The sequence below is a fragment of the Podarcis muralis genome, chromosome 1, assembly GCF_964188315.1.
Source record: "Podarcis muralis chromosome 1, rPodMur119.hap1.1, whole genome shotgun sequence".
Taxonomy (NCBI): Eukaryota; Metazoa; Chordata; class Lepidosauria; order Squamata; family Lacertidae; genus Podarcis; species Podarcis muralis.
In genome coordinates this window covers 71,082,902-71,110,046 of record NC_135655.1, presented here as the reverse complement: position 1 = coordinate 71,110,046, position 27,145 = coordinate 71,082,902, and the positions used below count along the sequence as shown (strand labels likewise).

General features: G+C 40.5%; 1 protein-coding gene across 8 annotated transcripts in view; it reads left to right on the top strand.

Annotated features, from left to right (window-relative positions):
- The window catches only part of SOX6 (SRY-box transcription factor 6), a 459,717-nt gene that overhangs the window by 72,864 nt on the left and 359,708 nt on the right, over positions 1–27,145 (top strand). For all 8 annotated transcript variants that reach the window (XM_077930886.1, XM_077930879.1, XM_077930884.1 and 5 more), the window contains one exon: positions 22,243–22,313. The gene's annotated coding sequence lies outside the window, so the exon portion shown is untranslated. The remainder of the gene's footprint in view (positions 1–22,242; positions 22,314–27,145) is intronic.

Below are 27,145 nucleotides of genomic sequence, written 5' to 3'. Positions count from 1 at the left end.
TATAGTATAGGATTGACCCACAATATTTTGCTGCCTGAGGCAAAGGTCAAAATGGCACCCTCTCCCATTCTATGAATAAAAGACTGGCAACTGAACCTTACTGGTGAAGGGACAGTGTCTTCCTGAGAGTAGCAGACAGATTTAGGGGACGAAAGCCAGGCCATGTGGTAGAAACAGCTATGCTCTCCACTATCTTGTTGCTGCTCCCTATATCCAGTGTATGCCGCCTGGGGCAGCTGCCACACTCTGTTTAATGGTAGGGCCAGTACTGGTATGTCATGACATACTACAGGTTTGGGAATTGTGGAAACACTGGAGCTTCAAATTGCCTTCGTTCCTGATCAGACTGTGAATTCTGTTGAATGTTACAGTTGTTTGCCGTGCTCATGGCAAGGAAGAAGGAAAATGTAGAACGAAGAAAGCTAGTGCTATGTGTAATTTGGGCTTCTTAACATAAATTTAAATTTGGGCTTCTTAACATAAATTTAAATGAGGCAGCATAGGGTTAGCTCTCAATGATACATGTAAAAAGCTTTTTTTTAAAAAAAGTGCACAAATACATGACATCAAAACTGTAGAGTTGTATTATCTTAGGTAAGGGGACTTCTTATAGCATGTGCTGAGTAGAATGTGAACAAGCTGATTTCTCATAACTTTATGCTGAGATTAAATTTCTGGGCTATTTTGCACCACTACTGAATTATGTTTCTACTTTAGCTTAGTATTGGGATTTGAACATGGCTATTAATTGCTCCTAGGTCATCATAATTTCATATTGCTCTAATGACAGGAATTGCTAAATAGCTCTCTTACCTTATTGACCATCTAAAGTGCTTAAAATTTTGAAGTGGACCAATATATTTTAGATCCGTCTAGACCAACGTTTTAAAATGCACTTCAAAAGGACTGTTGAGAAGTTGAGCCATGATTTATAACATTTATTTTCTAAAGTAGCAACCGCAAAAATAATCATAATACTGAAGCCAGCAGAAGTATTTTGAAATACTAGGAGCTAATGTTTGAGGTTATATATGGCCTATGAATGGAGAGATATGTTCCTGCAGTGATATATTTTTATTGCTTGCTTCTGTTTTTATTAAGGATAATGAAAACCTTGTGTCTGGGCCTGTGAACAAAACTAATGTGACCTTCCTCGTGACCCACCTGTTGTGCTTTCACAATTGATAATAGTAACCTCATGTTAGGGTGATCTTAGAGAGTAACAGTTAGCCAGCACTGTTGAAAATAACATTTGCATTTCTGCAGCTTGGAACTGCCTTTGCTTTCCACTTGAAATGAAAGGTGAAAAGTAACATATCTAACAAAATATTGTGAACAAAAGCAAATGTTATCCTTAGCAGTGCTAGGTTTTGGATTGTGGCAGACTTCAAATACAGTGGTACTTCGGGTTAAGAACTTAATTCGTTCTGGAGGTCCATTCTTAACCTGAAACTGTTCTTAACCTGAGGTACCACTTTAGCAAATGAGGCCTCCCGCCGCTGCTGCTGTGCCGCCGCCGCTGCGCGATTTCTGTTCTCATCCTGAAGCAAAGTTCTTAACCCGAGGTACTATTTCTGGGTTAGCGGAGTCTGTAACCTGAAGCGTATGTAACCTGAAGCGTATGTAACCCAAGGTACCACTGTACCAGAGCTTTAGATTCAGTGACCACTCACATCATTGTTTTCATACTGGAACTAACAGAGCTTCACTGTTGTTGGAAGACTTTAAACTGCCCAATTCACAGTTTCAGTAAATGCCAGAAATTGCTAAAGAAAGATAGAAAGTACTTATAAATGGGTGTGGTAGATGCAGACTAGAAATGCACATTTTAATAAAGTGTACTCCCCCTCCATGAAAGAATATTTGGTGTCTTTCATCTACAGAGATCTTTGAATTTAGGGGGTTGCTCCTATTCTAGGTGTGTGTCCTTGCCACCCTATTGATATGGATAGAAATAAGATAAGCTAAACTCTGGGGTCAGTGTCCCTAAAGGAAATATGCTAGTCAGTATTAAGCCTGGTTGACCCAATGGAACGAATATTTTGTATCTAACTCCAGTTCTGGTGGTCCTAACGGCATTTAGAAATGACTGACTTTAACTGGATTGAGGCCAGGGTGTTTTAAGATGATTTTCAAGAGTCCCCATCCCCTCTCCCCACCTTCTGTTAATCTTTGGGCCAAGGAATAAAGAGGTCTAGGAATAAATCAATTTACATTTGTTGTCAAAGTGTAAATTGTAGCAACTGATCACATAATAGAACAGTACATAAGACAGGAAGTCCATCTTCAGGCCAGAGGGCTGCCTCTTTAAGAGCCTGCAGTTTTCCAACAAAGGGAGCAGAGCAGAGTTTAGGAGAGGTGGACTAGAGGCAGAGGTGCAAAAGGTCTCAAGTTTGCCTCTGGACCTCATTGAAGCAAGCTGCTCACTGGGAGCTCTTTTGGGATTGTGACAGCAGCCCCACCTTGCTCTGCCCTTTTAGATTCCTCCTCAGGACCAGAGCATGACATGGGTGATGATGTTGATGATTGAATCTATTATTATATTTATTTCCCTCCCTTCATCAGCAGGTCACAGGGTGGGTTACAGCCATTTAAAATTCAGTATTAAAAACACTTCTGACATTTGCTTGAAAGTTCGTCATCTTCCTTTCCCATCAGTGTACACAAATCGGGAGGTAAGTTCAATAGGGCTTCCTCCTAAACCTTAGCTGGATTGGGGCCACATTATTTATTAGGTAGGACTTAAATGTATAAGTGTTTGTGGGAGTTGGGCATTGAAAGCTACTTCATTTGCTCATCAGACCATAAGGATTTTCTTTCTATTTGGAACCCTTATGATTAGCTGAGCTATGGCCTGCGAGAAAAGAAGGATTTGAAAACAGTGGTCAATGATCCATGAAATAAGGGGGATTTTCACAATGCCTTTCAGTGAGGAGTTATGGCTCATTGGTCAAACAATGTGTGTTTTCAGAATCAACATGTGCTAAAATAGGCATTTGCTCAAATGTAGTGCAAGTTATCAGTATTTTTTAATATTGGCTGAGTTAGAGATCCTATCATTCAACCATTTTTGGTTCACTGTGGCTTAATTACTTATGCTGGTAGTTGAAACCAAATAAATAAATTCGCTCAAAACATTGACTGGGTAAAAGTCTACCGTCAGTATTTATGCCTCTATGGGTTTTTTTTTTTATAAAGCAAATCTTTTTTGCTCATATCTAAGAAATGGTACAACTATTTTAAACATTTGTAAGTGACATGCTCACTCAGAATTGAATTTCAGGGATGTATACATAATAATTTAAAATCTTCAGTACTATTACCATCTACCTGTGGCCCTGTGAATATTTCCATTCCTGACTCGCAAATGCACTGCCAGCTTCCTTAAAAGCCAGAATATCCAAAGCAGATTGATTGAAAACTTGCATGTGTACATCACATATTCTTGCCTGGTTCAGTAGTAATGAGAAACTGTGTTTTCCTGATATGTGAATGACCTATTGAGTTGATTTCCCACACATACCTCTTCTTTTGTATTCCAGAGAACAAGATTAGAAACATTTTTTATTTTAAACTAACCAGAGTTTCCTGTGACAGGGACTGTGGTTTGTTTAAACAATAGTTTCACAACAAGCCAGGACCTGAAACCAGTTTGATTGTGGTTTATTCTCATTCAGCACTGTTTACCAGTCCACAGTTCCCCAAGTTCAGATGCTACGAGGAACTATCTAACATGTGTTCTACAAAATAAAGTTATTTCCATATAATAATAATAATAATAATAATAATAATAATAATAATATTATTTATATCCCGCCCTCCCCAGCCGAAGCTGGGCTCAGGGCGGCTAACAACAATCAAAATAATCCGACATTCTAAAACATTCATTATAAAATTAATTAAATCAAATTAAATTAAAAGCAAATTAATGGCAACCATCAAGCCAAATTCTGTGCATATTGCCGATTGCCAGAGGAGGGGGTCAGGCTGCGCCCTGACCAAAGGCCTGGTGGAACAGCTCTGTCTTGCAGGCCCTGCGGAAGGATGTCAGGTCCTGCAGGGCCCTAGTCTCTTGGGACAGAGTGTTCCACCAGATTGGAGCCGCGACCGAGAAGGCCCTGGCTCTAGTTGAGGCCAGCCTAACATCTTTGTGGCCTGGGATTTTTAGGATGTTTTTATTTGCAGACCGTAGATTTCTCTGTGGGACATACCAGGAGAGGCGGTCCCGTAGGTACGAGGGTCCTAGGCCGTATAGGGCTTTAAAGGTTAGAACCAGCACCTTAAACCTGATCCTGTACTCCACCGGGAGCCAGTGCAGCTGGTATAATACCGGATGGATATGATCTCGCAGCGAAGACCCCATAATGAGTCTCGCCGCGGCATTCTGCACCCGCTGGAGTTTCTGGGTCAGTCTCAAGGGCAGCCCCACGCAGAGCGAGTTACAATAATCCAGTCTGGAGGTGACCGTCGCGTGGATCACAGTGGCTAGGTCAGGGCGAGAGAGATAAGGAGCCAACTGCTTAGCTTGGCGGAGATGGAAAAATGCCGCCTTTGTTATAGCTGTAATCTGCGCCTCCATAGAGAGGGAGGTATCGAAGATTACACCCAAACTCTTAACGGATGATGTTGGCACTAATTGCACCCCCGCAAGAGATGGGAGTTGCCCCCTCAATCCCATATCACTCCGTCCCAGCCAAAGGACCTCTGTCTTCGAAGGATTTAACTTCAACCGGCTCCCACGTAACCATCCAGCCACAGCTTCCAGACATCTGGTCAGTGTATCTGGGGCCGAGTCAGGGTGGCCGTCCATCAACAGATAGAGTTGGGTGTCATCGGCATACTGATGGCAGCCCAGCCCAAAACTCCGGACAAGCTGGGCGAGGGGGCGCATAAAGATGTTAAAAAGCATCGGGGAGAGAATCACACCCTGAGGCACTCCACACACCAAGGAGTGGCGCGATGACAATTCCCCCCCAAGCGCCACCCTCTGTCCCCGACCAGAGAGAAACGAGCGCAGCCATTGAAGGACTGTGCCCTGGATCCCCACGTCGGCAAGGCGGTGGTCCAGGAGTTCGTGATCGACCATGTCGAAGGCTGCTGACAGGTCTAGAAGAATCAGCAGCCCTGACCCGCCTTGATCCAGCTGCCTACGGAGATCATCTGTTAGGGCGACCAGAGCCGTCTCGGTCCCATGACCAGCGCGGAAGCCGGACTGGAATGGATATATAAATACTTTCCTTTCTGATGTTCTTCACAGAAATTATCACAATCACTTAGAAGAATTACAATCCACAATGAAATCGTTCTCCATAGATAAACAAAGCAGCTCACCTGTGAAGGTGATTACATTTTTAAAAGTTGTTTCAAAATGAAGGACTTTAATAAGATCAAAAATCATGTACATCTTGAATTCTTTAGAACCATAATTTTTATATTTGTGCAAATGTTGGTTGCAAACTTTTTTTGTTGTTGCAACATGGGAGAAGAAAAAAAATAATTTATCCATACACAATAGCTTCTGGGTTTGAAATTGCTCTCAATAACTTTAATAATACACAGATACACGTACATGTATTAGGGGACCTAATGTGTGGGAAGTGCTTCTGTATGGTGTTTTCTCTGGCTACTTCATTCTCCATACCATGGACCTCTGGGTGATATTTTTGAATCCTACTTTGCATCTTATGTCATAAGCAAGGAACCAGAATAAGATGTCATGGAAGAATCATGTTTGCTGCTGTTGGAAGCAGTAGATCTATGTCTCCACCCTCTCCCTGGTGTCTAGACTGACTAACAGAAAAGTGGCATATTTGCCATCACTCATTATTTAAATATGGTTATAGTCTTAACTTTTCTGGCTCAGGTTTATATTTGTCTGCTCTTCAAGAAGGCCAGTGAAGTCCACTTCTGATTTGACAGTAAAAGTAATATAAAATATAGTGGTGCTTGAATATGAACAGCACAATAGTTTTGGACTAATATGACTCACTGTAACCTGATCACTCATAGATCAACTGAGTCTATTGTAGTTTAATTTGCCATATGATTGACTTGATGCTAAGTATTATAGGAAAATATCCTCACCAGACATTAACAAAAACTTCATTGTCTGAGTAGAGAGTGATTGATGGCCAACAGTGAATTATAATGTTGGTTAAAGGTATTTTGTTGCTTTACAGAAACACACAAAAAAAAATAAAAAATAAATTCTACAGTACATTGGAAAAAGCTTTGCAAACTTTGAATTTTGTGAACCACGTTTAGGCCCAGCCAATGCATGCAAAATAAGGTGAAGTAGCTGATGGAAACACAACTACATAAGTGCAGTTGCAAAGGGCAAAGTGCCGTCGATTTCTCCCCCACCCCCACTTTTCATCTTTTAGGATGTGTTACTTTGGAATTCAGTACTGTCCACTCATGAGTGGAATAGACCTCTGCTTGCGTAGTGGGACTATAATTTCATTTCCTCCCCACTGCAGTTTTCGGTGTCCCTTGAGCATGCTTCAAAGCAGATTTTGATGATGTGGGAGAAGCTGTGAGGGGATGGGGAAGAAAGAAAGGTGACACCCAATTTCATGATTAGACGTCCACTTTCAAAAGGATGGATTCCTCCCAAAATGGATCTAAACATTAATCTTCCCAAAATTAGCAATGGTGGGATTTGGGACAATTTTTAGAACATTAGTCTACTAACCCAATGTTTGAAGATCTTCAGATATTGCATTTTAAAGCTTTTTTCCAATTTACAGTCTCCAATATCCTTGATTTATGGCTCTGATTCCAACCTGGCATTTATTTTCTAAATGACCTGATTTTGCTTTTGATGAGCATTTAATTATTGAATAACACTATAAATTCTGTGAAATGTTATTGCTGTAAACTTGCATTAACAAAGGGTATCAATATTGTATGAGAGTTATGCAGACCATTACATGAGTGGAGGTTTTTGTTTGGTCCGAAGCATGGATTCAGCCTGCCAACACATCTGTACTAACCTCCAATATTTAACAAAATAAGGATTCGCCTGTAACACCCCTGTTCCCATTTTAAAGATCACTGCTCAAGTCTCTCCTCCCATTCTGCATTGCTGAAGGCTGTACTCTGTTATTGTTGTTTATTAATTTATATACTGCTTAATGCCTAAGTGGCTTCTAAGCAGTTTATAAAACATAAAAACCAATTGCACAACATTGTTAAAATGCAGAATAAATGGTAAATACCCTATAATTTAAATGCAGCATTAAACAATCCCATTAAAATATTTAAAACATCCATGATCACAGTATGCAATAAAACAATGCCATTAAAACAGCAATTAAGATAGGAGGTCCAAATCAAGAGATCGAGAGAATGACAGTGTAAACAGATGCATCTTTAAAAGTCTGTGGAATGCCAATACAGCAGGGAGTGCACTCAAGAACACTGGTGCCACCAGTGATGAAGCCCATGTCACTAAAAGCCAATAATCAACAGGCTATGGTAAGACTAATTGTGTTCTCTTTGTTGGTCTAAGTCTTCCTTCCACCCTCCCTTGTATTTTTGCCTTGTTCGATGCTTAACCTTGCTATGGACATTGTATTTGGAGCCGGCAAGGAATTTTCCCACTAGGGCAAATTGGCTCACACCTTGTGGTTTTGCCTTCCTAATAGCAATTGTCACAACTTTGGCAGTTTAGGCACTGGGTAAGCCTTAGTCTTGGCTGGAGGGGAGGTTATAGCCTCTGCCTGCTGAGGAAAATGGTATTCCATTAAAGGGATTCGGGGGAACTGCTTCTGTCCAGATGCCCAGGCGGGTGCTAGGGCCATAGCACTCCCCAAGATGGCGATGTCAGTAGTTGTGGTCTTATTTGCCTCCAAATACATTGCATTGCCTGGTTATTCTGCGAGATGTGGTGGGTGGTGGTGTGGCACCCGGGCACCCGAGAGAGTTTGCAGCACGTATACATTGAGAGAGAAAAAGGGGGAAAGAACCATTAAAAGGAAGGAACATGCTTCTATAACACCTTTGACACCAATAAAATATGATTCATGCCTGCATAAATTATTATTTGTCAAGCTGAGCTCAGCCAGAAGTTCAGTCAATCTTCTATTTTGAGGTCTGCCTGGAATTGCAAAATGTGTGTCCACTGACCTGCATTTGGTGTGGCCTGCATGAAGGTCACCATTTCTGCAGTTTGGTAAACGGTGTTTCCGTTGCACCAGAAGCAATATAGTCATGCTGGCCACATGACCCGGAAAACTGTCTGTGGCAAACGCCGGCTCCCTCGGCCTGAAGCGAGATGAGCGCTGCACCCCATAGTCGCCTTTGACTGGATTTAACTGTCCCTTACCTTTGCCTTTGGTTTAATATAAAATTTGGGTCAAAAAGTTCATGACACTATTCAGCTGAGAAAAGACAAACCCCCTCTCCAAAGCACCACTGTCTTTGACAGTGCTGATACTTGTGGCGTCTTGAGAATATTGTGTGCTTAGAAAAAAGCTTGTCAATTAGTGCTGTGAAGTAGCAGTTCATTTATTAGAAACTGATTTTTTTTCTAGCAGTTTAGCCACCTACTTTCTTGCTCCTTCGTCACAAGCTTTTTAGGTTTAATTAGCAGCTAATTCAGTGACTCATTTATCAAGGTGCCCTTGATTCCCCCTCTCCATTTCTCTTCCAATTCCCTGAAGCAGAAATAGGAATTTGTGTGTGTACATGTGTTTTCTGGGTGTGTTGGTGAGCGCTCTGCGTAGCACTATAACTTAATTTGTCTTCTCTTCACTCACCTTTTATGTACTGACCAGAATTTTATCCTGATTATAGGCAATGATAATGTTGCTGTCATTGATGTCCTGGGACAATGTGTATCCCACAGTTACACATTCTTCTGGGTAATTCAATAGTTCACACAAATAAGATCTAGGTTACTCCATTTTGGATGCTGTTACTCCATTTTGTTGTTTGTTTGTTTTTGGTCTGGTAAGACTGGTAGTTATATTTAGGGCTGCTAAATATAACAGAGTTAGAAAGGACCCTGAGGATCATCTAGTCCAACCCCCTGCAATGCAGGAATATGCAGTTGTCCCATATGGGGATCAAACCTGCAACCTTGGCATTATCAGCACTGAGAGCACTGAGTTATCTAGGCTCATTCACTGTATTCTAATACTGCTCCCCCCATGATGTGCTCTAATGTTTGTATCACCCAAATACTTTTAAAAATACTTTCATAGGAGAAATATAAAAAGCAGCTGTTTTTGGGAAGCACTTCTGTACTTGTGCAGAATTGAAGAATATATAAGCCCTTGTTATATTTTCTTTTAAACTCACACAGTCCACTCAGTGGTGTAGCGTGAGTTGCCAGTGCCTGGGGCCATGAGGAGGGGTGGGAGTGGGTGGGTGGGAGGCACATTCAACTGCCTAACGGCATCTGTGCCACCCAGCAGATTGCAGCCGCAGAGTTACGAAAAATAGAGTTGTTCCAATGTCTGGAGAGGTCATTTCTTGGTTCACGTGGAGAAACCGTTTTCAACGGAGCCCAACAACATAAGCATGCAGCTGTACTGAGGCAGCAGCACTGGGCGTTGACATTTTGCACCTGGGGCAACTACCTCTCCCCCTCCAATATATATAAATTTTCACTAATTTTATTTACCAATATATAATGTATCTAGTTACCAGTAACCTTTATTATATTTGTGTTCCTTACCACATAGTTACTTGACGTGCCACTAGCTGTACTGTTTTAAAAACTCTTTTTCTCCATCATCTTTAGAATGAACCATACATTAAGTTGCTTGCATTAAGTTGGAAAGCTACCTAATCTTTATTTAGCATGAAAAATTGGTCACTTGCAAATCCGGTAAAAGGAGGCGCTAATCGGGGCAGTGTTGCCTATATTTAACCTTGGAGTGCACATTCAGGCATGCTTACGTATCAGCTGGTGACCTTTTAATGTTATGCATGCTTGTTACTAGAGGATGCTATGTAGAAGGCTGTATCTGGTGTCTTGCCAAGCTCTTTTTGTTTCTAGCTTTTAAAGTTTCATTGTTTGTGATAGCTGCACTTAGATTTATTTGTGAAATCAGTTTTATTTCATTTTTTAAAAATTCATTATCTGCAGAATCCTTGAAATTTAGAGGGTTCAGCCAACCATATTTATTCAGAAATTTTGCCTTAAAATAAAATAATATGTGTGCGATATACACTGTGAACCTGGAAGTGCCCTTAGGAATCTAGCCCATGCTGGTGTGGCTAGTCTTCTCTTGTACTATTTATTTTTAGGAGTCAATATAAAAGAATGAATTTGCAGTGTGAAGTGCCGTTTTCCGATGTGTTGTAAGCTACCTTTGGGATTTTTAGCATCTCTGGTGTTACTAACTCAACTTGGTATTTTAAGCACACTCATGCAAGTTGGAAAAACAAAACTGCATCGGCTGTGATGATGCAACGGCCTCTCTTCTGATCGTTGTTTTGCAATTCTTTTGGCATCTGTTGCTTTGGTACTCCTCTGGCTTGACTGGAGGGATCAGACATCATCATGAAGTGAACATAGTTTCACTGCTGAGCAGTTGCTTTCCATCCTTGTCACTGGCTTTGAGTCACTAGGCTTTGGTGATTCACCATCTTAAACAGATGATGAAAAATGACCAAACTGGCAACAGGAATCAGAGGTGGGGACAGTATTTGACTCACCAATGTCAAATTTGCCAAGTACTCAGTGCAGATGTCTGTTTTTATGGGAGTTACAAGCAGGCGTCTTGGTCAGTTGAAATCTAAGTATCAGGGGATCCTATGGCCACAGAATGTCAAATGCAACAACAGCTCTGCATTGGAAGCATGCCAGGTACAAGCATTGATGGCTGCCTTATAATAAGCCCTTATTATTATATTAAACTTATTGCCTGCTTTTGACCAACAAGTCCCAGAGTGGGTTTGCAATTCAAAACTCAGAAATTAAAAACAGTTAAAGCAAATAGGGATAAGGTGGTTCCTGTTGCTTCAGATGAGTGAGAATATATATATTTACCCCTTAAGGGAGTAAGGCATGCCTAGTTAAAAGAAACAAATCTGCAAACAGAATCCTTCACTTTAAATTGTAAACTTTAGAGTAATTTGTACTCTAGTCATTTAGTGAGACTTATTTATTACTATTACTATTATTTATTAATAGTGAGACTATTTGGTCCCAGTCCAATTCTGCAATTCTATTTTCTGTTCTTTGGTATTTCATTAAGTTTAAAATGAACTAAAGCATCCTACAATACCAGGTGTACAGAACAACAGGTTTTGTTAAAAATAAAGGAGAGTTCTACCTTAAAATAAAATTAGCACTTAAAATAAAATTAGTTGTTGACGTTAACCTTACTTAATAATGAGGATCATTAAGTTATTGTGGATAATTGGTTAAATTATATGAAATGATTTATACTACAGCTCTTCTTTGTGTTTTAAAATGGGATGCTGTGTTAACATTCTGGGATAAAAAGAGAAAAGAAACTTGTAACATATCGCGGTAGCCATCCCTCTTGTTATCAGCCTTGCATCTTTCTTTGTCTGTTGTAGGGGGTAGGGGGTGGTGGCATCCCAGGGTACCCATATGTAACAAAAAGTTCATGCAAAGAATCTTTAACTTTAACTTGCTGCTTTCCAATAATCAACAAGACAGAACCAAAACATGCATTTGAACTCATGACCAGTCTTTGCAGAGAGATTTAAAGTACAAAGCTCTTTCTTTGTGGTTAAATGCTGACACATGCTCCTCTCATGTATTCTGTACATGTATGCTGAAGAGCACATCACAACATACCGTCACATGGTAGCAAAGATACATTGTGTACATTTCCTTTATGGATATTATCTGCCATCAACTCACAGCAGCACAACATCGCTTCCACCAGCAGGATAGGCAATCCAACTTCAGACTGGCCATCAATTAGAGCTGGAAAGACACACACAGTATGAGGTGATCAGTCCTCATTACAAGTACCCAACTGGCAACCAATGCCATCCACACAGAATGGCAGGAGTGAAAGGGACCTTCATTAAATTCAATCCTCTGGACATGATAGAGACTGAAGCTGTGCTTGTGCCAACATGATATTGTGCTGCAGTGTTGTGCGCTGTAGATTCTGAGAAACATTGTGGCAATTGTTTTCTTTGCCAGGGCCCAGGTTGTACTATATGAACCATAAACAAAATAACATTTGAACATGTGCAGAGTGCAATTTCCTCGTAAATGAGTCACCAGAACTTTTTGTGCAGGCTTTCAGAAGAGAGAGTGTGTTCCTTCCTTGAAAGGTTCTGAGTCTCAAAACTGTTGTTATTTTTTTTAAAGAGCAGTTGCACCATTTAAGAACAGAAGACCAATTATGATGTACTGCTTTCGCTCACCCTTATCATACAAATAATGTGTGCATATATTTATGACAGAGTCCTCATATGATCTTTGTGAATTATGAGTATTCTTCAGAAAACCCAAGAGAAAATAAACAGTCTTGTCATCATAACCTTTGCACAAGAAGTGGGGTCTAGATTCTTAACACTGCACAGTTACCTAGGAGTGAACTCAGTGGGACGTCCTACTGAGTAAACATGATTAACATAATAGGAATGAGGTAGCTGTAATATCCAAAGACCAAAGCATCTGGCATGATAGATCATTCAGATTTCCGTGATTTTAAATCTCTCTTTCTGGCATTTAGTAAGGTGGTTGTAATCCAGTATGGCAGCAATTGTTGGGAGTTCAGAGCCTAGCTTCTTTAGAATGTATTTACAATCTCAGTACTAAGAAGTACTCGTCAGAATACCTAGTACTGACACTTGGCTACTGTGAGAGAAAATGGCACCGTCCTTTTTGGATCATCTTTAAAAATAGACTTGTATGAAGAAGTAAAAAAACACCAGAGTCAACTGGGGACATTGTGAAGCCAAGCCAGTTCTTCATTTGATTGTCTGACATTCATCTGAAGCAGCGCTGATAGGTGATCCTGAGTCCAGCATTGGTTTGTGCTGCTTTTTGTTTTTCGCAAGGGTAGCTACTGCAGTAGTTTCACATTAAAGGCATAATTCTAAAATGCTTGAAGTACAAACTTGAAATTGTACAATACATTTTTTTTTGTACAGAGTAAAATTTTATATATAATTACAAACATCTCCCCATGCTTCTTGTGCTCTCTCCCACAATTCCAGTTGTGGGCATCAGAGATTAGGGATTACTCATTCAGAAAGGTCTTTATGTGAGGGTGCAACAAACTTCTCCTGGGCTGCTCACTGGCCAAGCAGTTTACAATCACTGACATCTGTCAGACCTTTTTCAATATGTTGGCTCTTGGAGAATCCTGGAGAAATGTCAAGATGTCCTTAGGTGACACAAGAAGAGATGATACTTATACCATGGGGGAAATGTCTCCCAAGTGTTTGGTAAATTGACAACTCTATGCAAGCAGCTACAACTGTAACCACCATTTAAGATTTCATTTGACTGGTGGATTGTATTCACCATTTGATTTTCAAAGCTAAAAAAGGGCAGAGAAGTAGGAAAAGAAGAAGACCATGCCCACCTATTTTGAAAATCCTATTGTTTGTAGGAAGTAGCCTACAACTTGGATATAGTTGACCTGTAGTAGTCTGTACTTGCTGAATAACTGTGGAACGTTGAATTCTTCTTGGAGGCAAATAGGTTCATCTTTTAGTGCTTTCACTAAGCAGACTGGAAGTAAGTGTTCCGGTTTGCGAACGTTTTTTGGAAGCCAAACACCCAATGCGGCTTCCACTTGAGTGCAGGAAGCTCCTGCAGCTAATCGGAAGCTGTGTCTTGGTTTTCAAATGGTTTCGGGAGTCAAATAGACTCCTGGAATGGATTAAGTTTGAGAACCAAGGTACCACTGTATTCCAGTGGATTACTGCTGAGCAAGAATGCACAGTATTGCACAGCATATCATCTAACTTCTAAAAATACAGTACATTTGCAGTGAATATCCTAGCAATTTTATTTAATATCTAACCTCTAAAATAAAATGTAATATATATCATTTTAATAATGGTAGATAAAGTTGATATGAAGTAGACTGTAGTGAATCAATATGATTCTTTTCTGTTATATAATTGAATTTTAGTTTACTTCAATATGGAGTTCATTAAAAAGGCTTGACTGCATGTTCAATTACAGGGTTGAATGGGATGTTATAGTCTTCACGATTAAGCTGCCACTTATATCTGTGCTTAATATAACAATCACTGGGAGAAAGAAATCTGCCTTTTACATAGAATGATAGTTTTGCATAGAATGATCCTTTAACAAGCTTAATCTGAGCATTATTATGTTAAATATAACATAGTGGGAGAATTTGTTGAAATGTACAAATCTGAATACTAGAGTTTCATGTGCCTTGCATGTGGAGATCTCTCTCCACTGAACAGATGATCAGAACTAACAGTGGTGATTACATGTTTAGAGAGAGGAAGTGAAGCGTAGAAAGAGGGAAGGCAGGAAAAACATTCTGGATCTGTTCATTACCACAATCGTCTGTTTGTATGTATGTATGTGTGTGCCTGCACACTTATGTGCACATACTGTTCAGCAGTGCCTAATACGTATGCTGAAGGGCTGAATGCTGATTCTTTCCTCCTCACAGCATGTAAGGGACTGGATCCAAAAGTGCAATTAAAAATGGAAATTTATCTTTGTGAACTGCTAATCCTTGCTGGGTTAGAATGCCTTTACACATTTTTAATTGATCTGTATAACTGCTGTCACCAATGAAATTATCTGTGTTTTATTGCTAAATTGGGCACTTGGAAATGAAGCTGGGTGCTGTCCAGCTGGTGATAGGACCTTCTCAGTATTGGGCCCTCATTTACAAAAATGCTCAGTGCAAAATAAGGTGCGTCAGTCTTCCACATAGTTAACATTCAGGTGGGCTTTTTAAACATTGCTGATCACCTGGGCATTTGACAGCTGAAATACTTTTCTTTTTTGCATTAGCTCTGAGGCAGTTTTCTTTAATGCATGCCCTTAATTGTATTGTTTTGCTGTTTGCTACACTAGGCTCCTTTTGGAAGAGCGGGATAGAAATTCAAATAAATAAATAATAAAAACTCACTGTCATTTAATAAGCTTGTTAACATTTTTAGTGCAATGGGGCTGCAAACTCATATGTAGCCTTTGGGTATCTTATGGATGTAAAACTACTTTGCTTGCAGCCGCTAGCAGCTTTTATCTTTTCTCTCTCTTTTTTAGAATAATACAGCTAGACAAATTTTATTTCTAGGATAGGTGTTGGGAAAACCAGTAAAATGCCAAGAAAGGTTTAATTCTACTGGTACTTCTCTGTACCCATGATAAATGTTTGGGAATTGATTGGGCCTGCAGAGGAGAGTTTAATTTACAGTGGTACCTCAGGTTAAGAACTTAATTTGTTCTGGAGGTCCGTTCTTAATCTGAAACTGTTCTTAACCTGAGGTACCACTTTAGCTAATGGAGCCTCCCGCTGCTGCTGCGCTGCCGGAGCACGATTTCTGTTCTCATCCTGAACCAAATTCTTAACCTGAGATACTATTTCTGGGTTAGCAGAGTCTGTAACCTAAAGTGTATGTAACCTGAAGCGTATGTAACACGAGGTACCACTGTATTGTGGTTTTTGATCTTGGATCTTGGATCTTGGATCTTGAATCAAGGCTGCAATCCTAAATCCACTTTCCTGGAAGTAAGCGCCATTGAATTCAACAGGAATTACTTACAAGTGGACATGGTTAGGGCTGCAGGGTAAAACAAATATTAGTATGACACTGCTGTTTGTTAAGCAACAATAACAAAAGTTTGGTATATTTCAGCTTAAGGTGGCACAATCTAGAGTACTCTGTGGGTATAGCAGCAATGCCTTGAGATACAGCGGTTCAAGCATTAAAAAAAATCAGGTTTTCTAATTTGCAAGACTTTAAGGATACTGGCACTCTGTACATGCTCGTAAGCATATTCCCAGCACTTGAGCTAATACACAGAAAAAGGACTCTGGGTTTGAGTGATGTCTGTAATGAAACCTTGGCAGGCAAGCAGAGGTAGGATTTACTTAATAGGGTGTGTACATAATGCAAGCTTTGAAAATGGTTTGTGCATTTAAACTGAGACCACAAGCAGCTGCTGTAGTTTTACAGCAGCCCGTGTAATGCAAATAACACTGTAAATAGCAAGCCAATAATGGTCCATATTAGTTTCTCTAGTGAACAGCATAATAAAATATTTAGAGAAGTAAACTGCTAGTAAAATTGGCAGAGGATGTTGTTTGGCAGGGTCTTGGGGAGGGAGTGCTTTGTGGAACTCCTTATCTGAATTTTGTGTTTTTGAGAACCACTTGTTACAAAAATGCCCTCAAAGGTGGAGTCCTTTGATAACTCATAAGGTTGGCAACTTGGCAAATTACCAGGCATGAGAGTCAAATGCATATTGTTGGTATAAGACTGCCAGCATTGTGGGACACAGTTTTTTTTTAAAAATCCCTTGATTAACAATGGATTTGTACAAATGTGCACTCTGAAACCTTTGAAATGTGCTGAAAAAGAGAGGAGGGGGAGTGAGAATCTTGAGACTGGATCATAGTTGTAGTCCTAGGAAGAAAAACAGCCCAATAGAATCACAAATGCATTATATTTAAGAAAAAGGAAACAGAGGAATGAAAGAGGCCCTGATTTTGAAGGGGAAGAGGTGAGGGAAATGATTAGGAAGTGTTCTTCTCAAGCTAATCGGTTTCTTTCTGCTTAATGAGATGTATACTTTAGCATGAGACAATCAGGAAGAGAAGCCAAAGTGACAGATCACCACCTTTTGCATTTATTTATTTTTTAATATCAGCAATGCTTGAGGAATTTGATATTTCTGTATCACAATACGAACTGACCAAATGCACTCATCTCAAGCTAAATGTGTGGATCAAAAAATAGTTATCATTCCAATTTTGCACATTTCTGACACTTGTGGTGCAGTATTTGGCCGAGAAAGCATCAAAATACATTTCAAAATGAATATCTTTTAAAATAAAAAAATGCATATCTTGAGAGAAAATATGTTGAAACATGCATATTTCGTAAGAGCACATGTTGAAAAATACACATTTGATTGCTAATTTTTGTGCAGATTTTTCTTAAATAAACATTTTCTGCATATGTGATGTCAGGTGTGGGGCAGGTAGAGACATGTTTGCCAGTGCACAACTGGGAGCCTTAAAATGTGCTCCTGATTGTACATTTCCAAGGGAGGCTCATTGTCACTATGAATAAGCTGATCTGTGGTGAGAGCATGGCAGCCGTGGGGAACTTGGTTGCACAGTTGATTCCTGCAGAAAGCAGGATTGGCGCCATCACCTAGCAGTTGACAAGCAGTGACATCAAGCCTCATTTGGCTTGGATTTAATTTGGTAGCACTGCTTGCCATGCTGCAAAGGAAAAACCATTTGCCTCACACCACTGCAAGATCACTTGTTATATGGACAAGTTGGGGACATGCCAGTGGGGGGAGGGGATATTGAGGAGTATCGGAATAGAGTGCTGAAGAGGGGAATGAAAGGTATATGTACACGAAAGCCTGGTTTGGCAAATATTTGTCAAAGAAGTGGGTCTCTAAAACAGTGGCCTTGCTCAAATGAAACTGAGTTGAGTAGACTGAGCTTTACCTTTTGGTCCCCACCCCCTGCCTGACGGCCTTTATAATAGTGCAGCCTGCAGCTGATTCCCAGTTCTGAGGTGTTATCTGAACAACGGGAGGCCTTAATTAGCTCAGGATCACTGGACATGGTTAGTCCTTTTCTGTCTTCTCACTTACGCATATTTTTGCCCTAAGCATCAAGACTTTCAGATGCAAATCTTTCCAGTGCTGTTCTTTTGCTGGCCTGTAGTTCTCCTCCTCTTAAAAAAGAAAGAAAGAGGAAGTCTATAATAAAAATACATTTAGCAGAGCATAGAGACTGTGTTGAGTCTCTCTCTCTCTGTGTATTTAACCTTCATGCTTAATTGTGTAACCCATTATATAGTGTTGATGCTTTGTTCCTAAATTCACTACATGAGGTGCTGCGCATTAAAGTGTATTTATACTTTTTCGGATTAATTAGCTGTGACCTTACGAACTGCTGTCCTTGTTTAATTGGTGTCTCCAAAGCACAGTAATGGCATAAATCATCTGATAATGAGATTCAGAGCTGGTTGCAGACATATATAATAGCATCGCATTGATAATAGCAAATGAGATTTGTTGATTCTACATTGGGTTATAGCTAGGGTTGCTACCTCTTTTGGGAGCGGCTTGCTCCCGTGCCTTTAATAGCAGCTCAGAAATTAAGAAGGTAATACCTTGACTCATTACTTATATCAGTTCCCAGAAAAGTTACATTTGTTGAATTTGTGTCACATGTAGCTCTAAAAGCAGGATTGGAAGGGGAGGCGGGAATGCCAATTCTTACTGTAGCAGAGATTATGCACCTAGAAGTAGACGTTTTGTATGGTGGGGACTTGGCTGAAATGTATGAGGGTGCTGAAGTACGAAGCCACCACATTCAAATGTAAGAAAGCAATGGCAAATGTCAGGGTCACATGATTCTTTCCCCCTTCACCTACTACAGTTTCCTAAAGCACTTTGAGTTTCTTGGCAAGCCACAGTTTGCTGTTGCCTGCAAACGTACTAAGCTATGTTATGCTCAGACCACAGTTTGTCACATTTGATTGTGAAGAGTGAAGGAAGAGCAGGAGGAGGGAATAGCTCACCACAGCTCATTCAAACAGTGCCAAGCTATTGTTTGGGATTATATTTTAGTTAGAGCAACCAGTGTGGTGTTACAGCAGAAGCACACTCCACAAACCCGCGTTGCTGCTGATTACCAGGGCAGGTGCAGGAGAGTGGGGCGTTCAGAGTTGTGTGGACACACCAGTGGAGCCCAATTTGGCACTCCTGCTGGTGTGCCCATTCAGGCTCAACCTTGCCACCACTCTCCTCTGCCTATACCCCATCCATTCAAGTGGGAACAATTCAGTATCCTCCATGGCACCATCCCACTGCGTTGGTTGCTCCTGCAATTTGAGTGCAGTCAATAGATCACATTAAGAAAGGGGGAAATCTTCACATGCTAGATAATTGTATATTTTGGGGTAAATTAGGATACAGGTGTGGAGGGGCACATGATACCTGCTTATTTAGAAATGACTTCTAAAGTTTCAAACTGGCAGATACATCATACTGTAAATCACCAGTTTAGCTTTTGAGTTTGAGATGTTTTAAATGTTCTGTGTTCAACCCCCAGGTTGCCCTTAGCAGTGCTTTGTTTATAGAACAAAAAAGGTGCTGGTACTCTGGGCAGTTGCCCTGGGTGCAAAATTTCCCCGGGACAGGGAAAAACAATTACCGTACTTTTCCGTGTATAAGACTAGGTTTTTTTTAATTTAAAATAATGTTAAAGGGGGGGGTAGTCTCATACATGGGTACAATCTCCCCCCATTTTCTTAATTTTGAGTCCCCCAAAATAAGGAGCGTCTTATACATGGGGGTGTGTTATACACAGAAAAATATGGTACATGTAATGCGATTACATGTTTTACCAGCACTTCATTAAGATCTTGGTATATAGTTATTACAGGATGCATGGTAATTAAATGCTGCAACGCCATTCCTTTTCCTGTACTCTCAGTACCTGTTACAGATAGGTAGCCGTGTTGGTCTGCCATAGTCAAAACAAAAAAAATTCCTTCCAGTAGCACCTTAAAGACCAACTAAGTTAGTTCTTGGTATGAGCTTTCGTGTGCATGCACACTTCTTCAGATACAAGAAGTGTGCATGCACACGAAAGCTCATACCAAGAACTAACTTAGTTGGTCTCTCAGTACCTGACTATGCATGCCTATTTACACCACAGGGTCATACCATCCAACATCCTGCTGTGACACAGGCTTGCAGCTCCTTCCCCAAGCCCAGGAAGCGTTTTCCCAGCTTAGGGAAGGAGGTGTGATGCTCCGAGATCTCTCCTTCCTCCTTTGTTCCCAAAAGATGGCAATACTGCATAATGTTGCATACAGCTGGGAAAAAAACCACTGGCCCTCAGGTTGCAAAGTGGTTTTCCATCCCTATTTTGAAGATTTAGTTAATGTGAAGAAATTACAGAAACTTATGGCATGTTTGTATATATTTTTTAACACATGGGGACTGTATATGTGGGAGCAGGGAAGCAGCCAGGTCGGAATGGCTTTAGGTTTCAGAGCAGTATCAGGTTGCTTAAAAACATGCAAAAAATTTATGGTACATCCCCTCCCCAAGATAGTTATTTGCAGGCCAGCTGCAAAAACTCCCAACCACTAGCTATCAAACTATTCTGCCCAGCCCCCAACCAAACAGGTGAGGTATGTCTGGTCTCTATTAGCCACCCGCCATGAATTCTCATTTAAGCAAACCTTAGTGGCTGATGTTTCCATTTATTAGTGTATTTCAATGATACGTATACCATAGATTCTTAGATAAATGAACCCAAAAGATGGATAGCTCAGTTGGTTATAGCATGGTGCTGACAATGTCAAGGTTGCAAGTTCAATCCCCGTAAGAGACAGCTGCATATTCCTGCTTTGCAGGGAGTTGGACTAGATAATTCTCAGGGTCCCTTCTAACTCTGAGATAAAGCTTCTACGTGAGGTAACAGATCAGCCAATTGCTGCCTTACAATCAGTCTCATGATTTCAGCATCTCTAACAGGGATGGGGTATCATGGCCCTTCCAGATGTTGTTGGCTACCCAATTCCCTCCACCCCTGGCCATTGGCAATGCTCTCTGGGGCTTCTGGGAGTTGTAGTTCAGCAGTAGCTCGAAGGCCCAGGTTCCCCTACTGCTATATTCTGCTTATCTGATGAAGTTGCTTCCAATGTTTCAGTAATATAATACTAGGGAAAGGGCTAAAGCTCAGTGGTAGAGCATTTGTTTTGCATACAGGAAGCCCCTGGTTCATTCCCTGTCACCTCCAGGTATATCCAGGAAAGATTCCCTGCTGCCAGTCAGTGCTAACAATACTGGACTAAATGGACCAAAGGTTTGACTCAATACAAGGAAGCTTTGTATGTTTCCCCTGATAAAAAAAGTGGAAAAGTATTTTAAAACATTTCCACAATGTGTAGTGTCTCAGAGTCAGATTGACAGGTGAAAGACCACAAAAGGGCCTTTCAAAAGTAATATAATTTTGAAGTTGTGAAAGCTTTTGCGCACGAAGCCTTTGCAACTGCAATTCTGAGGTTTACCAGGCTCCTGGAAACGAATGCATTTTTTTACTTGCAGTTCCATCTTTCAAAATTATCAGTTGTGAACAATTCAGTGGGAGTAGTACAGGATTTCGATCCAAGCTTAGGGCTTTTGTATTCATGTCTATTTTCAGGGCAGCGTTACTGGTATCCATGCCCATGTTCTGGAAAGAAAATAAGGGCTTTGCAACAAAGTGCCTTTTGTTTTCCCGAGAACTAAAACAGCTGCATACAGACCAAACAATAAAAATAAACTCCTGCCGAACTACCTTCTAACACACAGGGGTTCTGGAGAGAGGAAACTAGGGATATTTAGAGGTATAAAGTGACTCATTGTGCTAGCAAAAGAATGTTATAAGGCAAGCCTGTGGCTTGGAGTTGCATCTGTTACCTTTCTAGTCAGTACTGACGGGCATTTAGGAAGGGAAGCAGGGGGCGGGGGCTTAAATTGAATAATGCCTAATACTGACTGCATTGTACTAGACTAACTTGCAGCCCAGTCCACAAGATACATAGACCAAAGAACTTGGATTCAGTCCCAAAGGCATTCACTGTTGAATTTTAACCTATGGAGACTGAAAGCAGCATTTCTGTACTTTTTGGTCATTTGCATTGCATTCAACATTGAAAAAACACATTTAAATGTTTTCTATTAACGTATGTTGGCATGCATAACAAAAAGCAATTTATCTTTTTTTTAAAAAAATGTGTGTGTGTGTGTGTGTGTGTGTGTGTGTGTGTGTGTGTGTGTTACAGTCTTGTCTCATGTTTGCCTTTCTGACAGTTTATAGATGCCAGCAATGGATAAGGTTGCTACGTGAAATGGAAAACAATGAAATATGTATTTCTTTTGGTATTCACAGTCTGAAAAGCACATCTGTGTAAAGCGTTCATCTTAAATGGGTGGAAAGGATTCCTCCCGTAATAAATGAATCAAAATGTCTCTTAAATTAAGAGGAATACAAAAAATGGCCATTTTCCTTACACTTTTCTTCCTCTTGTGTCTTTTAGGTCAGTTTCATGAATTCAAAAGAAACTTACCAGTGATTTCTGGGTGCCTGGGCTGGTTTTCTTGTGTATTTGTAAGTACTGATATGTTTTATGACTACTTTGTACCTTACAGGAAGTTCCTCCACCCCCCAATCTTTATGTGCTTTATTTGTAAAAAAATAAATAGAAATGAGGTGTTGATGTTCATATTTTGATCAAGCAGCTGTGTTTTTCAGCACAAAATGGCTGCTATGGGCAGCAAAAGAAAGGGGTACTAGTGAGAGCCATCACAAAAAACACAGTGTATTTATAGATATATATAAAAAGGTTACATGTTGATTTTCTGTTGATTTTAGTGTACAACACACATACACGGTTGAAATAAATAGCCTAAAACTTTGGGTGCAATCATACTTGCTCCATGCATGGAACATGCTGTGGAGACCTTTTCTCCCTGCCCCTCATGGCATCTTCATGCCTAACCACTGCTGCTTTCTTCGCACGCTACATGGCAACCAGACTATTAACTTCAAATTGGGCCCTTCTGTGTCTCGTACGGAAGCACTCAGCTACTGACTCCTCTTCAGGATCTGCATGCTGTGCTGCTCCACCTTTTGCTGAGGGTAGCCTATATCACAGTTATACTGATGCCTCATTGAGAGGTAAGGACTCATTGTCTGCCTCAGCTGCCTAGCAGCAATGTAATAATTAGATGAGCAAAATAGTCCAGGTGCTCAAGCTAAATAAGAGAGTTAGGATTTGATGCAGGTACTTTTAAATTGGTATGCCTGCGTTCTGCATAAAGCAGAGATGGGGGAATGTTTGGCCCTCCAGATGTTGTTGGATTACAACTCCCATTGTCCCGGTTTATTGTCCATGTTGACTGATGAGGGTTGAAGTTCAACAACATCTGAAGGGCCGCAGGTTACCCACAGCCAGATGATACCCTTCTCATGAATGTTCTTTACTTACCCTGTTCACAACATGGAATAATTAAGACTGCAATCCTCTGAACATTTCCTTGAGAGTAAGCCCTATTGAATTCAGACTGCGCAGCATATTTAGAATGTAGAATTCAAATAAAAATCCCATTTTGAAACATAGTGAATATTTCCATTCTCTCTTATAATTGGTGTTTGTTTAATGGTGGGGGGTGAATGAGCAAAACATTTACATGGACACTAGAATTTTCAAAGGGTGCTTCCAGATGGAAAAACAGGTTGTCCAGATACTGCAATTGGGTGGTTGGCAGCATTTCTTTTAAATTTATTGGAATTTTCCTCCCCAAAAAGAGTAAATCCAGATTAAATTAGGGGTGGAATATGGGATAGCATTTTGATTCCAACAACCTTGCGTGGATGCTGCAAAAAATGACATGCAGGAGGAGAACCCACCTGTCTGGAAGTACCTGAAGTATGAATTCACAGGTTCCTGTATAAATAACCTGTGGTGTAAAACATTGAATTTGTTCTCAGTTGAAAGAATCTTGTGTGTGTGTGTGTGTGTGTGTTTAATCATATTTGCTTAACCTGGAATGAAAAAAACAAACGAGTCCTGAACACTGACCCCTCAAAAAAGGCAAGCTCACTGAGGAAGAATTGTTGACCTATGAAATATCAACCCTGCATTTTTCTACTTGTGGGTTTCATTCTGGTTTTGGTCAAATGAGAAGACATATGTGATCAAGCAAACAGCTTTCAGGTTACAGCGAGCAGGCTGTGTGGTTCATATATTGAATAATGAAGCATTATATGAAACAAGACTGATATTTAGTCTGTGCAAAGTTAACAGCAAAAGTCTAATTGACTTAGGATTTTATCCAAGTGAATTTCTTTAAAACAGCTGAGACCAGAATTTGATGTGTGTCTACTTGGAAGTAAGTCCCCCATATTCAGTTGGGCTTCACTCCAAGTATGCTTTAGGATGGCGGCCTAAGACACATTGATAGGGTCATGAAACAAATCTGACATTGCAGCTGATAATCCTTGCTCTGTCATTGAAAGGGTTTATGGTACTGTTTAGGAATTATTTATCAGAAAAAGTCTGCAATAGATTCTGGGCTGATTCACAAATGCATTGCATTACTTGATCTGTCATTCCTTGATTGCTCAAACATTCAGTTGCAAATCCACTTAACTGGAAAGCATTGTCTTAAGTACTATGAGACAGTATGGAAGTTCTAGTATTTAAGCTGTTCTTTGTTGTTCATGGGGACGCGGGTGGCGCTGTTGGTTAAACCACAGAGCCTAGGACTTGCCGATCAGAAGGTCGGCGGTTCGAATCCCCATGACGGGGTGAGCTCCCATTGCTCAGTCCCTGCTCCTGCCAACCTAGCAGTTTGAAAGCCCATCAAAGTGCAAGTAGATAAATAGGTACCGCTCCGGCAGGAAGGTAAACGGCATTTCCGTGCGCTGCTCTGGTTCGCCAGAAGTGGCTTAGTCATGCTGGCCACATGACCCAGAAGATCAAGGTTACCCAGTTTCAAATCCCCACTCAACCACAAAGATCACAAGGTGACCTTAGGCTGAGAAATGGTGACTGCTGCTTCTAACTTGCAATTTGTGCTGTGAATTGTCTGGTCTTTCGCTTCATAGTGTGTGTTTCTTATCTCTGCTTGTTTTTGCTGAGTTGTTTTGTATCCTATCTTTAGAGGCATGGTGGTGGGCAAATACAAACTTTTATTCAAAAGGTACATTTATTGAATGAAGGAGAACTTCTGGAATACTAGTAAATCAAGAGTGAGATAAATTGGTGTGGGGTTTTTTTGTATTTTGCAATTACACCATGTTTTATAATATTTTTGCAATTACATAGTATGTATGTTTTTTAATGGTCTAAAAATGAAAGAAGATGTTTGGTCACAGAAATGTCAAATTAGGGGAAACTGGTGGAAAGTATTTTTCAAGATAACATAGCCATGCATTTAGAAGAAAGAGCCTTGTTGAAGAGAGCCAGCATGGCTTCTGCAAGGGCTAGTCCTGATGCATGAACCAGTTAGTTATTTGAGGGTGTCATCAAGCATATAGAAAGAGGTGATCTGGTTGATATAGCATACTTGGACTTTCAAAAACTTTGGATAACATGCAGTAACCAAATAATTGGTTAAGTAGCAGGAATAAATGGTCAGTCTCCAAATGGAAAAATGGAGAAAGGGTTGTCCCCCAAGGTTTGGTATTGGGACCTGTGCTTTTTAACTTGTTCATAAACAAGCAGTGAGGTGGCAAAGTTTGCTGACAGTACTAAATTGCTCAGGGTTGTTAACAATATATTTTAAAGAGCTCCAAAAGGACCAAAAGGAGTGAATGGGCAGGCCACTCCACTCCCTAATCTTGTGGTCTGGGCCTGTTGGCTGCATTCAGCCCCATGCCTCAAGGATGGCCCTCTTCATCCTTGGAAAGGAAAGGGCACTCTCCCTAAGTGACTGATTCATACACTTTTGTGAGTGAGGGCGTCTGTTTTTTTATTAAAAATATATTATTAGTCTTATTATTATTTAACCTTTGCTGTGGTGTAACTTTATACTTTGGCATGATTTTAGAGGAATTCCTGTTAAGGCAAATAACTGGTACAGAACCGACATCTTATAATCTTTGGTAGTGCAAATCAAGATTTCAGAAAGCTAGGTCAGGAATACATTTGATCAGGGGTCAGCAGGGGGCCGGTCCACTGTCCCTCAGACCTTGAAGGGGGGCTGGACTATATTTTTTGGGGGGAACTGAACAAATTCCTATGCCCCAGGCAGGCCCCACAAATAACCCAGAGATGCATTTTAAAGAAAAGGACACATTCTACTCATGTAAAAACACACTGATTCCCAGACTGTCCGCAGGCTGGATTTAGAAGGTGATTGGGCCGCATCCAGCCCCTGGGCCTTAGTTTGCCTACCCACGCATTTGATGGTATTTTATGAATTTAATAATTATATACTACTTTCTGTAGGGTAGCCCTTGAATGGAATCTTATTGAGTGAAATTTACTGAACAGGTCAAGATGGTAGATTGTCTAATTCTCCCCCTTTCCCTCTTTGGAGTGTGCATGTAAGTATGTGTGCGCGTGTACACACCCCTCCCAATATTTCAAGGGTGGATTGATTCATCTCCAGATATAAAAACAAAATCACTTAGCGCAAGCCATTCATTCATCATAGAAGATGGTGCAGTAAAAGGTTAACTGCTCAGTGGTTGGATGAGATCTACTATAAATAACTGTGCTGTTTAGAGGCCTGGCGATATAAGTTTACGGCAGGTAAAAGAGAGCTTTTACCCACTTAGCACAATGTTTGATAAAGATAGTACTATAAAAACATCTGTGTGTCTGATTGGAAAGAAAATGCAGCTCTTAATGAAACATGTAAAGTACGTGCAATGTGAGAACAGGTGAAAAGGGTGATTTTTATTTTTATTTTTTTAAAAAGAACAACTTAAATTTAAATCCATGTTACAACAGTACCTGACTATTTCAAACAGGCTGCTGACTCCTCTCTTTAAAAATTTAAAACCATGAAGGCAAATTCCAGAACTGTTGTTATGTTTAGCTAAAGTTCTACTCACAGGCTACATTAATTCCACATATGCCAATGGGATTTAAGTAGCCTTTGCCCAGGGTTGCTGCTTTAGGCCACAATCCTGCATGCATAGAACAGTTTATGAGCTGTTTCTCACAGAGGTCCAGTGGAACCCTCTTGTCTTACACTACTTTCCTTCTGTTCTTACACTACTTTCCTTCTGCAGCGTGACATGACTGCAACCCCTAGCCATCCCATGCTTAACATTAGCACACCAAGCATTCTGCTGTTTCTCAGGTCCCTCTATTTTTGCTTCTGCTTCGACTACTCCAGGGGGATGGCTGTAAGGGCCTCAACTCCAAGGGAATCACCTGTCAAAGGACTCAGTGCACCTGGCACAGATATGGTATGTCAGGTGGT